Here is a 14702-nt window from a genome sequence, read left to right on the forward strand (position 1 = left end):
AGCGAAAGGATTTTGTTACTCCAAACATTAGGCTTTTTAGCCATTAGACATCTGGTTTTCATCTCCCCCAAAAAGCCTCTGTCCGTACCAGCGATTAGTGACCAGCGATATCGCCCAGGCACCTTCGAGAAATTGGAAACTACTCTCATTAGCGCCTATGACTAATCGGCGTTCCTTTCGTGAACAGGTCAGAGAGAGCCATCTGGCATACGTTAAAAAGGAATTCTATGACCCGTTGTTAGAAAGAGGGAATTAAAGTACCAAATTCTTAAAAGCTCCACCCCTCCAAATGTAGGCCTCTAGTATCGACGAATCAAAAGCCATGAGTGTTGGTCATAAGACAGCCCAAAAGGGGTATCAACGAATGACCTATGAGGTTACCAAGGGACACGCCCCTAAGAGCCAGGACATGAAGAAGGAGGCGTATACAAATTCAAAGCCTACGAATTACTGTAGAAGACCTGACAGGAAGGCGGTCTTGTATAATGTTTGCAGCCACTAAGGCACAAGAAGTCTTTCAGAAAATGCCACACCCAGTCAAAATCCCAAATCCAAAGGCGGGGCTAAGGAGATTTCAACTGAACAAAAGGCGAGACGAGAGAGAGAGCAAGCAGAAAAGGGAGCAGAGAAAAAAGGGGAACAGAGAAGCCAAGAGAGAGAACAACCGGGGAGCCTGAGGGGAGAGCTGCAGTGGCATGGCCGTGAAACAGAGAAAGGACAGAAGAATCCCCAGAAGAAGAAACAGGTGCAAAAGTGTGTGTGCGAAGCAATCAAAGACAGTGAAAGTGACAATCAATACTCAGTAAAATTCCCTCGTGCCTATAGACTCGTAATTGCAAAAAAAACAATGCCAAATTAAGTTTTATCAGTCCAAGAGCCAGTAACTCCGAAGGTGGAAAAACGTGTAAGAAACCCTAAAACGAAGAATAAACTTAATGCAAAGAAACATATCAAAATTAATTTCTCATCCTAACAGAACCCTTTACCTAATTCTCCAAAGTATAGCCTCCAGTGTCGGCACACGTTACCTTAGATCTGTGCAAGAAAGTAAGTAACCGTCACATATATATAGATATATATATATATATATATATATATTATATATATATATATATATATATATATATATATATATATATATATTATATATATAAATAACATATATACACACATGCATATATAATATATAGTAGTATATATATATATAATATATATATTATCATATATATATATATAAATATATATAATATATATAAAATTATAGTAAAAGAAGCCCATAAAAACACCAAAATATGAGAGAAAAATACTATATTTCAGAGACTGCTGTCACCCTCTTCAGGTAGAAAATGAATGAGAGAAGTTTACAGAAAAGGTGGTATTTATACCAAGAGATCCATCCACAGGTGAGCCAATTTAGGTCACCCCAGCTGATAATCTTCCTTTAATCTTTTAAACATTGGTTGAATGAAAATCTTGTTGATCACATCTGAATCCCATGCTCCTTTTGAGATGTTCATTACCTGCCTCTCTTTTATTAAGGCCGATTCCATCATTTAACTCTTGTACCGGCAGTTGCTGCTATAAATTATACGTGACAAATTCCTGTTTATTCTATGGTTATGTTCATTTATATGATTGAAAATAGCTGAGATCTGTTGTCCATACCTAGCTGACCGTTTGTGTTGTATTAATCTCTGGGGAAGTGATTTTCCTGTAAATCCGATGTAAGATTTGTCGCAGTCCTGGCATGGGATTTCGTAAAACCCTATATCCTTGAGGGATGTCTTTTGTTGGACGTTAATCAGGGATTTGGCTAAGGTGTTTGGGTAAGTAAATGCAAAAGGGTTAGATTTTCCGAGGGTCTGAGTCACCGTATTAATCCTGTCCAGGTGTGGAATTTCTATTTTATTGTTGGGTGTATCTCTGGTCTTGTCTTGAGGGGGTCGGTAGTAAATTACGTTTGCTTTGTGAATTGCTTTCTCAATTATATGGTCAGGATACTTTAAAGACATAAGTTGCTCAAGAATTAGTTCAAATTCTTTTTCCAGTAAATCTATGGAACAAATTCGTAAGGCTCTTAAGAGCAGGTGGCTGGCTACACCTATCTTGATAGCAATGTCGTGATAGCTAAAGTAGTTAATGTATGAAATTGAGAACTTTGGTTTTCTGTATATGGTAAATTTGTATTCTGTCGTGTCTCTGATTATTAAAACATCAAGAAAATTTGCGAATAATGGACCCAAGGGTGAACCATACCATATATATACAATGGCAAATTTTCACAACACCTAACTAAATATAAAACTTATATCTAACAACCCAAGCAAAATAGGCTCTTTTTTCTGCTTCAAAGATCGTCTGCAGCAGTTCATGCGATCTAACGCGGTATACAAATTTACGTGGCTGGGATATCCTGGAATTTACGTTGGATCGACTAAGAGGCTGCTGCAGATGAGATTCTGCAGTCACATGTGCTTTAGTTTTAGGACGGGTCAAAAATTAAGTAGGCCTGAACACTCAAACATAAAACATCATGCAGTCAATTGTAAGATAGAGGTGAAGAAACAACACTTCTCTATTTTAGGCTCAGTTAAAGACTCTGATTACCTAACCACTCTAGAGTCATTATATATTAAACGTCTTGTTCCCTCGTTGAATAATGGAGTTTCATCTCCGCTTTATCTGGCGTAATCAACGTTTTAACTTTTTGCCCAAGTCTAGTCATTCAACCTCCTTCCTTCTCAACTAACGGTTGGTTGCGCCTTGGTATTTGTTTTTTTATTTGTACTTTTTACTTTTTCGTTTTACTTGTAAATTTTTAGTCCTTTTGTCAATTTTAAGTTAATTTCAGTCTTGTATTTTTTACTATATTAAGAATCCTGCTGTTATTAAGTGTAAATAAGTATGTGTTTTTATCTCAACAGACTGTAGATACACATTGTATGTGCGAAACGTCTCAATAAATGTCTTCTGATGTGGTTGTCTGCGATTTCCTGAATGGATGTATGTGATATACCTGCATAGCCTGTATATATATATATATATATATATATATATATATATATATATATATATATATATATGTTATATATAAATGTATATGTATATATGTATATATATATATATATATGTATATATATATATATATATGTATTATATATAAATATATATATATATATATATATATATATATATATATATATATATATATATATATATATATATTATATATTGCTACTTTCATAACGCATATATCCTCTCTTTGACTGTGTAAAAATGTTATATATAGAGTTTTGCAAAATTTTTCAGATTCCTTAGCTAGCCTTAGAGTTGCAGGATGTTTAAAATGTGTGTTCAGATTTCGCATAACATAATGTAAAAGAGTATATAACGTAGAATGTAAAGAAAGAGAGAGATTATCTTTGTCGATTCGAAGCTAGAGTTGTTTCCCTATTATGTCAACACCTTGCGATAAGAGACCCTGAAGATTCTGCTTTGCTCTCCTAACCTGTCAACACGTTTGATTAGAGACCTTGAGGTCTTCGTTGTGTTTAGGGAATTCTGTCATCACGTCTGATAGGGACTTTTGCTCGTGTCTGTTTCGATCGTATACGTGTCTTTGTTGAGCTGACTAGTTTCATACTTGTACTTCGTTGCCGAAACCACGTGTAGATTTCACGATTTTTTTTTTCGAAGTTTCTAGAAGATTGCATCATCTTTCCCATTGCCCAAAATGTTTTGTCATCTCCACTGTCCAGCTTTCGTAAGGAAGAATTTTTCATTGTTTCTTAGAATCTCGTTGCGTTCAGACATCTCTCTCTCTCTCTCTCTCTCTCTCTCTCTCTCCCCCTCGCCATAATTGATATTAAAGTAACGTAAAGATTTATACTTAGACATTGGCCACTCGTAACTTTTAGATTTCAGATTTGATATTTCTTAGAGTTATTTAGTATTATTTAGTGTTTTTGTAGAATCTGAACAAACATTATATCAGTGTGTAACGGTGCCTATTTTGTGGTGAATTTTTGAACAAACTACAGCAGAAAGAAAATAGGTAAAGGTAAAGTGTGTTGTATTTTTATTAGTTGCAACTAATAACTAATGGTTACGATGGTTTGGTAAAAACTAATACCTAATGGTTACGATGGTTTGGTAAAAACTAACTGATGGTTACAATGGTTTAAGTGAACTAATTTCAGTTTTACACATTGCAAATGTTTGTGCTTTGTGTTTGTTTCATTTGAAGTGCATTTATCCATTTTCTTATTGAAGTGTTTATTTTTTCTGCATTTATTTGATATTCTTATTGAAGTGTGTGTGTTTTATTTTATATTTTGTGTGATTAGTGTTTTTAGCAATTTTGGTATTTTCCACATTTTTCTGTGTTTTCATTTGCTTTCACAATTTAATTGACTTAGTTATTTTCATTACTTGATTGTTGCACATCTCATTGAATTTAACACTTGTGAATTAATTTGCATTTACTTAGAATTCTTTTTAAGTTTCATTGTTGTATAGCACTTGTGAATTAATTTCCAAATTTCAAAGATTACCTAACACTTTTGAATTTCAATTGAATTAATTTTCTTGAATTTTATGATAAATTAATTTTGATTTAATTTTACTTAATTAATTCAACAATTAATTAAACTCTACTTTGTTTTCAAGTAACAGTAATTTTCCCTGATATTGTGAATTTCACTTATAAATGTTGAGTTTAATAATAAATTTTTGTATGTTGAATTTTTATAAGTGTTTCTTTTCACTAGTATATTTATGTTAGGTAGAAACGTAGAGTGGCAATTGATCTGTTTTCTTTCAATGTACTTGAAGTGAGTTAGAACCAGGGAAGTACTTTGACTTATGAAATCAGGGAAATACTTAGACTTTTAAAGTTGTTGATGGAGTGATGCCCTTTGATTAATTCAATTACTTACAAGATTACCTCACACCTGTTTTGATGAACTTAGTCCGATTTTCTGCAATACTGGTAAGTTGTTTAAGGGATCACTGTTGCCTTTAGAGTATTCAGTCATTTAGTACCTGTGATGAAGGTTCAGGTGTCTGGCTTTTGTGAGGTAACAATTAATGAATAGTAAGTGTAGTAACCAGATACTTGGCACTTCGTTACAAGTATTAATGGTGCCCAGAGACCAGGCAAAACAGATTTCATTATCACTCTAGTATATACTGGTGGAGTTTGGGATATATATCGTTAAGAGAGTAACCATATAGTTTTTGTTTTGCATTTATTTTATTGAATTGTAAGTTGATAACTTAGAAAAAATGGCTCAGTTCAAGGTTCAGGAATTTTTAGCAGCCCCTTTCATCCAAGTGTTATCTGAAACCACTCTGACTAAGGCACAGTGGAGCGCTTTAGCAGTGCCTGTGGTGATTATGTGTCTACTAGTATGGTAAAGGCACAAATAAGATGTATTGCTATGGAATTATTGATAGACTCTGGTAGAATAACTGATGAAGATGAGCTAGAATTGGCTCAAGAGTTGTTGAATGTAGCCCGTGCTGATCTTATGAATAAGCAAGCAGAAAAGAAAGAGAAAAGTGATGCAGAGTTAGAGCTAAGACGCATTGAAGCAGAAGAGAATTTGATTAAGCTGAAAATGCAAGCTGAAAGAGAAAGAGAAGACAGAGAGAAAAGAGAAAGAAGAGAAAGAGAAGACAGAGAGAAAAGAGAAAGAAGGAAAGAGACGAAGAAAAAGCAGCAGAAGAGGAAAGAGAAAGGATAAAAGAGGAAAGAGAAATCGCAAGACATGAAAGGGAGATGGAATTGATAAGAGCTAGATCCACTTTACCTGTAACACTATCTAACCCTAACCAAGGTAATCAAGACACTGTATTTGATGTAGTAAGAGAACGGAAGTTAATCCCTAAGTTTACTGAAGAAACTCCAAATGAGTTTTTTGATCACTTTGAGAAAGTGGCTTCAGGTATGGGATGGCCAGAAGATAAATGGTCAGTTTTACTACAAAGTGTCTTAATTGGTATAGGGAGAAGTGCTTCTCTAGCCTTAACAGCTGATCAGTGTAAAGACTACAAGGTACTTAAACACAATGTGCTACAAGTTTACCAGATGACCCCAGAGTACTACAATGAACGATTCAGGAATTTAAGAAAGGATGAGAAGGGAGCATTCTTAAATTATGTTTATAAAGTAAGAAGGTGTTTCAAACGTTGGTTAGAAGCTGCTAAAGTCAAAACTTTTGATGAGTTAGAAGAATTACTTGTTCTTGGACAGTATCTTAAGAGAATTCCTGAACATATAAGAGTCAACAACGCCCAGGTTTTAAGTCTCATCCAAATTACAGGAACAAATTTAATGGGAAACCTACAAGTGATACTACCAAGAGTACACAAGGTGGTACACCTCAGCAAACTAATGTGAAATGCTCATCCAGTTTTTCAAGACATACAGAAACCTAATGTTGTCTGTTTCAAGTGTGGAAGAGTAGGACACTTCAGTCAAGAGTGTTACCGGAATCAACAGCAGTCAAAGCCAGTTGGTCAAGTTGTGAAAGGTGACCAGGTGAAACAAACTACGAAGAACAGTGTGGGAAAGAATTAAACTCAAGAGAAGAATGAAACTAAACAAGCTGAATGTTTAGCAACCAGTGGAAATGTAACCTCAAGCAGTGAGTAGCTTAGCAGTGTGGAGGCTTTTAAGCCACATATCTATGAAGGTATGCTGTCTAATCAAGGAGGAAGTGTGCAGGTACCAGTCAAGCTATTACGTGATACAGGAAGTAACCATAGTGTGGTAATACGTGGTGCTCACCCTCAGCTGGAGAAGAATCTCACAGGAGATTCAGTTATTTTGAAGAATTTGATGACAGGAAATGTTGATTTTGCTGTAAAGGACTCACTGTCTGTGGAAGGTGTACATGTTCTGTTGGGGAATGAAGTTGGTGGTGTACCATTTATTTCTTGTCCTGTAGTGGCAGACAAACCATTGAGGATTAGTCCTACAGTAGAGTTGGAGAAGAATAACCCCCACCTGTTTCCTAGTTGTGTAACTACCAGAAGTATGAAGAGGACTACGACTGCAAGTGAAGAAACTGAGGATTTACACACCCAAGAAGGATCAAGTGAAGGATTTTTGTGCTTAGAAGAATTGTTCCAGGGAAGTGATGTTTCCCATAGTGCTGACCAAGAAGAGATTTCCCAAGAAGATGAAGAAGACGACAACGAAGAAGATCCTGATGTTCCTGAAGAGACCCCAAGTAGTCAAAGTGTTCCTGAAGACAGTAGTGAAACTACAGTAGCTGAGTTAGCAGATATTGAGAAGTCAACCCTTGAAGTTGGTCAAGTGACAAGAGAGAAGCTAATGGATGTGCAGAAGAAGGATGCATCGTTAGCTGATTTGTTCTTCAGAGTTGTTGATCAAGAAGAGATGCAAAAAACTCCTACCTGTTATTATCTGATGGAAGGTTTGCTGATGAGGAAATATAGACCTACAGATATACCAGGAGATGCTGTGTGGGGTGAATATCATCAAATTATGATTCCATTTCCATTGAGGAAGCAAGTGGTAGCAGTAGCTCATGAGTCTGGACATATGGGAATCAGGAAGACTGTGGAGAAGATCATGAAATATTTTTTCTGGCCTGGACTTCACAAAGATGTTAGCAGATTCTGTTGTGAGTGTCATACCTGCCAGATAGCTGGAAAACCGAATGAAACCATCAAGAAAGCCCCCCTACAACCTATAGAAGTTAGAGGAGAACCCTTTAGCAAAGTGATTATAGATATGGTTGGACCGCTGCCGAAGACAAAGAAGGGAAATGAGTATTTGTTAATATTAATGTGTCCTGTGACAAGATATCCAGAGGCAATTCCTGTTAGAAACATATCTTCCAGAAATAGTACAAAGTGACAGAGGAACAAACTTTACTTCAAAGTTATTTCAGGATGTGATGAATTTGTTAGGAGTGAAACAACAGTTATCCACTACCTATCATCCAGAGACTCAAGGTGCCTTAGAGAGGCTCCACCAGACATTGAAAATTATGCTGACAAAGTATTGTTCTGAGTCAGGAAGAGAATGGGATGTTAGTTTACCATTAATGTTGTTTGATGTTAGGAGTGCTTATTGAGAAAGTATGGAATGTTCACGTAATGAAATGATTTTTGGAAGAGAAGTGAGAGGACTGTTGAGGATTCTTACTGAAAATTGGTAAGAAAATCAAGAGGAAAGCCAAGAAGAGTATGTGAAGAACTTAAAGAAAAGGTTGAAAGAGATTAGAAAATTCTCTTTAGTAAACTTGAAAATGAGTCAAGAGAAAATGAAAAGGAGATTTGATGCTAAGACTAAGCTAAGAAGTTTTAGTGTTGGACAAGAAATATTAGTGTTCTTACCTGTAAAGAGATTTCCCCTCACTAATAAATTTCAAGGTCCTTACAAGATAATTGAGAAGTTGAGTGATAGAACTTATGTGATTGAAACACCAGAAAGAAGAAGAAGACAAAGGAAGATACATGTGAACCTCTTGAAACCTTATTTCTCAGAAACTAAAACTGAAACTGTGTCAATAACACAAACAACTTAATCTACAGAAGACGATGATGGCTACGAATTGGAAGCTGAAAGCAAGATGAATAATTCTTCAATTTTGGAAAATTTGGAGGATAAGTTGAAACATCTGAGTGTTGAACAAGGTGAAGAATTAAGTGAAGTGATTAGAAGTTTCCCAGAAATTTTTACAGATGTGCCTAGGCAAACTGATCTGACCAAGCATGAAATCAAGATTCAAGAAGACAGAAAACCCTTCAAGCAAAGAGCATATCGCTTATCACCGTATCATCGAGATGTTTTGAAGAAGGAAGTTGAGTATTTGTGGCAACATGGATTAGCAGAACCCAGTTCAAGTCACTTCAGTTCTCCATGTGTGTTAGTGAAGAAACCAGATGGTTGATTTAGAATGTGTACTGATTATGGGAAACTGAATTCTATCAGTGTGGCTGACAATTATCCTTTGCCTCTCATAGTTCAGTTACTTGATAATATTGGGCAAGCCAAGTTTGTTTCCAAGACAGACTTGTTGAAAGGATATTATCATTTTCCCTTAGATGAGGACGCGAAGTTGCTGTCAGCTTTTATTACTCCATTTGGACTGTATCATTATACTGTTCTGCGTTTGGTCTGATGAATACACCTGCAACATTTCAACGAGTGATGGATCAACTGCTAGGATCGATAGAAGGAGTAGGTGTATACCTGGATGACATAGTGATTTGCTCTACAACATGGGAAGAACATCTGAAGATTCTGAGATTCTGAGGAAAGTTTTCAAGAAACTACAAGAAGCAGGACTAACATTCAACCTAGAAAAGAGTGAGTTTGGAAAGGCAACTGTGCAGTAGCTTGGGTTTGGAGTTGGGAAAGGCCTTCTTGCTCCAGTAAATGCTAATGTAGAAGGTATCCATAAGGCTACCACACCTACTACCAGGAAATAGCTACAGAGATATTTAGGCATGGCTGGATTCTATCGTCGTTTCTGCCCAAATTTCTCAGCTGAGCTGTAGTAGCTCCCTTGACAGACTTAATTAGTCCCAAAGCTAAGTTTGTTTGGACTCCTGAGTGTCAAGAATCCTTTGAGAAGGTAAAAGCCATTTTAACTTCAAGATCAGTACTTCAAGCTCCAGACTTTAACAAGAAATTTGTGATACAAGTTAATGCTTCTGACTGTGGCATAGGAGCTGTTCTACTTCAAGAAGATGAAAATAATATCCACCATCCTGCGTGCTTCATGTCTTCAAAATTGAAAAATACATCAGAAAGTAGACTCAACAATTGAGAAGGAAACTTTAGCCTTAATCACCGCATTGAAAAAGTTTGAAGTGTATGTGAAGAAACCTATGAATGAAGAAATTTTAGTGTTGTCTGATCACAATCCACTATCATTTATCCAACGAATGAAAAATCCTAATCAAAGACTGACCAGGTGGTCTTTGTGCCTGCAACAGTATAACTTAAGAGTGCAGCACATTAGTGGCAAAAACAATGTAGTTGCTGATTATTTATCTTGTTGCGAATCGTTGGATTCAATACCATGATAAACAATCTTCTAGAGGGAGGTATATTATATATTGCTACTTTCATAACACATATATCCCCTCTTTGACTGTGTAAAATGTTATATATAGAGTTTTGCAACATTTTTCAGATTCCTTAGCCAGCCTTAGGGTTGTAGGATGTTTAGAATGTGTGTTCAGATTTCGCATAACATAATGTAAAAGAGTATATAACATAGAGTGTAAAGAGAGAGATTATCTTTGTCCGTTCGAAGCTAGAATTGTGTCCCTATTATGTCAACACCTTGCGATAAGAGACCCCGAACTTTCTGCTTTGCTTTCCTAACCTGTCAACACGTTTGATTAGAGACCTTAAGGTCTTCGTTGTGTTTAGGGAATTCTGTCTTCACGTCTGATATGGAGTTTTGCTCGAGTCTGTTTCGATCGAATACGTGTCTTTGTTGAGCTGACTGGTTTCATACGCATACGTTATTGCCGAAACCACGTGTAGATTTCACGATTTTTAAAAAAAAAGTTGCATCACTTTCGAAGTTTCTATAATATTGCATCATCTTTTGCATTGCCCAAAACGTTTTGTGTCATCTCCACTGTCCAGCTTTCGTAAGGAAGAGTTTTTCATTGTTTCTTAGAATCTCGTTGTGTTCAGACATCTCCCTCTCTATCTCTCTCTCGCCATAATTGATATTAAAGTAACGTAAAGATTTATACTTAGACATTGGTCACTCGTAACTTTTAGATTTCAGATTTGATATTTCTTAGAGTTATTTAGTATTATTTAGTGTTTTTGTGGAATCTGAACAAACATCATATCAGTGTATAATGGCACCTATTTTGTGGTGAATTTTTGAACAAGCTGCAGCAAAAAGAAAATAGGTAAAGGTAAAATGTGTTATATTTTTATTAGTTGCAACTAACCCTTAAACGCCGAAGCAGTAAAAAAAAAAATGTCTCCCGTGTGCCGGAGACGTTTCAGAGTGAGCGCGGAAGCGGAAAAAATATTTTTTTCAAAAAATCACAGCGCGCTTAGTTTTCAAGATTAAGAGTTCATTTTTGGCTCCTTTTTTTGTCATTGCCTGAAGTTTATTATGCAACCATCAGAAATGAAAAAAAATTATCATTATCATATATAAATAATGCAATATATGATAGCACAAAAACGAAATTTCATATATAATTGTATTTAAGTCGCGCTGTGCGCAAAACAGTTAAAGGTAACAAGTTACCTATTTTTTCATTGTAATGTACACTAAATTGCAATCATTTTGGTATACAACACATTGTAAAACGATAAAAGCAACACAGAGAAAATATTATCACAAAATAATGCATAAATTCGTAACGCACAGAGGTAAACAAATATTTTTTTCAAAAATTCACCATAAATCTAAATATTGTCCTAGAGACTTCCAATTTCTTTCAAAATGAAGACAAATGATTGAATATTACTATACTGTAAGAATATTAGCTTACAAATGCAGTTTTCAACCATATCTGACGAGTTAAAGTTGACCGAATGTCGAATTTTTTTTATATATATTTTTTTATATGCAATTATTTCGGAAATAAGAAAAGCTACAACTTTCAAATATTTTTCGTTTTATTTTAAATTAAATTGCGCACATTTTCATATATAAAACTCTATGAAATGCCTAATATGAAATGGAGCAAATATTCCGAGAATGGGATTTACGCATTTCGGAGATTTGTGGCGGAGAATCCGCGCGCGGAGGGAAGGAAAGTTTTTTTTTAAAAATTCACCATAAATTTAAATATTGTGCTAGAGACTTCGAATTTGTTTCACGATGAAGATAAATGACTGAATATTACAAGACTGTAAGAGTTTTAGCTTACAATTGCGTTTTTTGACCATTTCGGTAGAGTCAAATTTGACCGAACGTGGTTTTTTTTCTATTTATCGTGATTTATACGCAAATATTTCAAAAATGAGAAAAGCTACAACCTTCAACTATTTATTGTTGTATTATACATGAATGTGCGCACATTTTCATATATAAAACTTTATGTAACGGCTAATTTAAAATGGTGCAAACATTACCACAATCGCACGTATGATTTTTTCGGAAGAGTTACCGCGCGGACGTAAAGAAAATGTTATTTTTTTCATAAATTCACCATAAATCGAAATATTGTGCTAGAGACTTCCAATTTGTTGCAAAATTAAGATAAATGCTTGAATATTACTAGAATATAAGCATTTTAGCTTACAATTGCGTTTTTCGACCATTTCGGTAGAGTCAAAGTTGACCGAAGGTTGAAAATTTGTCACTTATCATTTTTTATATGAAAATATTTCAAAATTTATAAAAGCTACAACCATGGGTTGTTTTTAGTTGTATTGTGCATGAAATTGCGCAAATTTTCATATATAAAACTTTATGTAACGGCTAATTTAAAATGGTGCAAACATTACCACAATCGCATGTATGATTTTTTCGGAAGAGTTACCGCGCGGACGTAAAGAAAATGTTATTTTTTTCATAAATTCACCATAAATCGAAATATTGTGCTAGAGACTTCCAATTTGTTGCAAAATTAAGATAAATGCTTGAATATTACTAGAATATAAGCATTTTAGCTTACAATTGCGTTTTTCGATCATTTCGGTAAAGTCAAAGTTGACCGAAGGTTGAAAATTTGTCACTTATCATTTTTTATATGAAAATATTTCAAAATTTATAAAAGCTACAACCATGGGTTGTTTTTAGTTGCATTGCGCATGAAATTGCGCAAATTTTCATATATAAAACTTTATGTAACGGCTAATTTAGAATGGTGCAAACATTACCACAATCGCATGTATGATTTTTTTCGGAAGAGTTACCGCGCGGACGTAAGGAAAAAGTTTTTTCATAAATTCACCATAAGTCGAAATATTGTGCTAGAGACTTCCAATTAGTTGCCAAATTAAGGTAAATGATTGAATATTACTAAAATATAAGAGTTTTAGCTTACAATTGCGTTTTTCGACCATTTCGGTAAAGTCAAAGTTGACCGAAGGTTGAAATTTTGGCACTTATCGTTATTTATATGAAAATATCTCAAAACTGATAAAAGCTACAATAATGAATATTTTTTTGTTGTATTCTACATACAAATGCGCACATTTTCATATATAATACTCCATGTAACGGCTAATTTAAAATGGTAAAAAAATTATGTCAAAGTGACGAAATAATTTCCGAGATGTGTCACAGATACTTTTTAGTGCGGCAAGAAAGAAATTCGCGCTTGCGCGCTTGCGTAACGATTGTAAACAAAACAACACCTTATATATATATATATATATATATATATATATATATATATATATATATATATATATATATATAAGGAGAGAGAGAGAGAGAGAAAGAGAGAGAGACACGAAGGCAGACAGGGTACATGCTATTTTTGCCATCGCCACCGATAGTTTATGGCTGCCTTCTTGCAAGCTTGGTGATGGATATCGTGAACAGACTCTCTTTCTCTCTCTCTCCTTCTGTCTCTGACGTCACAATGGCGTGGTATATCCGGGGCGAGCTGATGACGAGGCTTGTCAGCCTTAGGAATGATCAAAGCCGATTCCACGACTATAAACAGACGGTCAATCGTTGATTGCGTTTGTTTAAAGATTAAATGTTAGGTAAAGACTCATAAATGAGATACTGTAATAACATGGAGGTAGAAGGAGACAAACCTGGTTACAGGTAATAAGACAAAGATTGTCATTAAGAAAGAAAAGAGGCAATGATAAAAAGAGGAAAAGGAACCGGAAAGGTGCCATGATTGATAAGAACAAAGAAGGATTAATGAAAACAACGACCAGGAATGAATGAAATATGAAACCAATTAAAATGGTTCTTTTTTTTCTGGAGACGCTGTTCTCTTGCCGCGTCGGTCCATTTCTTCTTTACAAAAGTAAAAGATTTAGTTCAGGGCGCATACATACATACATACATACATACATACATACATACATACATACATATATACATACATAAATATATGTAAATGTGTGCTGTGTGTGTGTGTTTATTGAAGTATACTTTAGAGCGCCGTTTTAGAATAATTTTTGTCAAACTTTGCTCTAACAATGAACCGAAAACAGTAGGAACCGGTCTATGAAAGACAATAAACGAAAAGCATTTAATTATGACATTGATTGACTTGGGAACTTTTCAATGAGTTTAACTCCCCTATGTCACATATGAAAGTTCCTAGAAAATTATTTATTTCCATTACTCTATTTCAGAAAAAAAGCCTTGTGACAGCGATCAAATCATTCTATAAAATTGTGCTTAACTACAAAGTTAGATTTCTTCATTCAATACCAATGGATTTCAAGTTTTAGAAAGCAGGAGAGTTGAAATGTGATTCTGACTGTTATTTCCCCGAAAACTAATGTACTGCTTATTTTCAAAATGAACAAACTATGAAGGCGGAGTTTATTTACATACATTTCTCTAGATTAGTCTAAAACCTCACGGAAGATACTCACTGAGAATGATCACGGGAATTTCCTTATTAACTCAGTCCAAGCTTTAGACAGTTTTCGTGAAAAGGAAGAAATGGCAACAGAAGATAGCTCTATGTCAACACAGATATCAACAGACATACACACATTTTATATTTACCTTTGGTGAAGACATCAT

Source organism: Macrobrachium nipponense, chromosome 6 (assembly GCF_015104395.2).
Source record: "Macrobrachium nipponense isolate FS-2020 chromosome 6, ASM1510439v2, whole genome shotgun sequence".
Lineage (NCBI taxonomy): Eukaryota > Metazoa > Arthropoda > Malacostraca > Decapoda > Palaemonidae > Macrobrachium > Macrobrachium nipponense.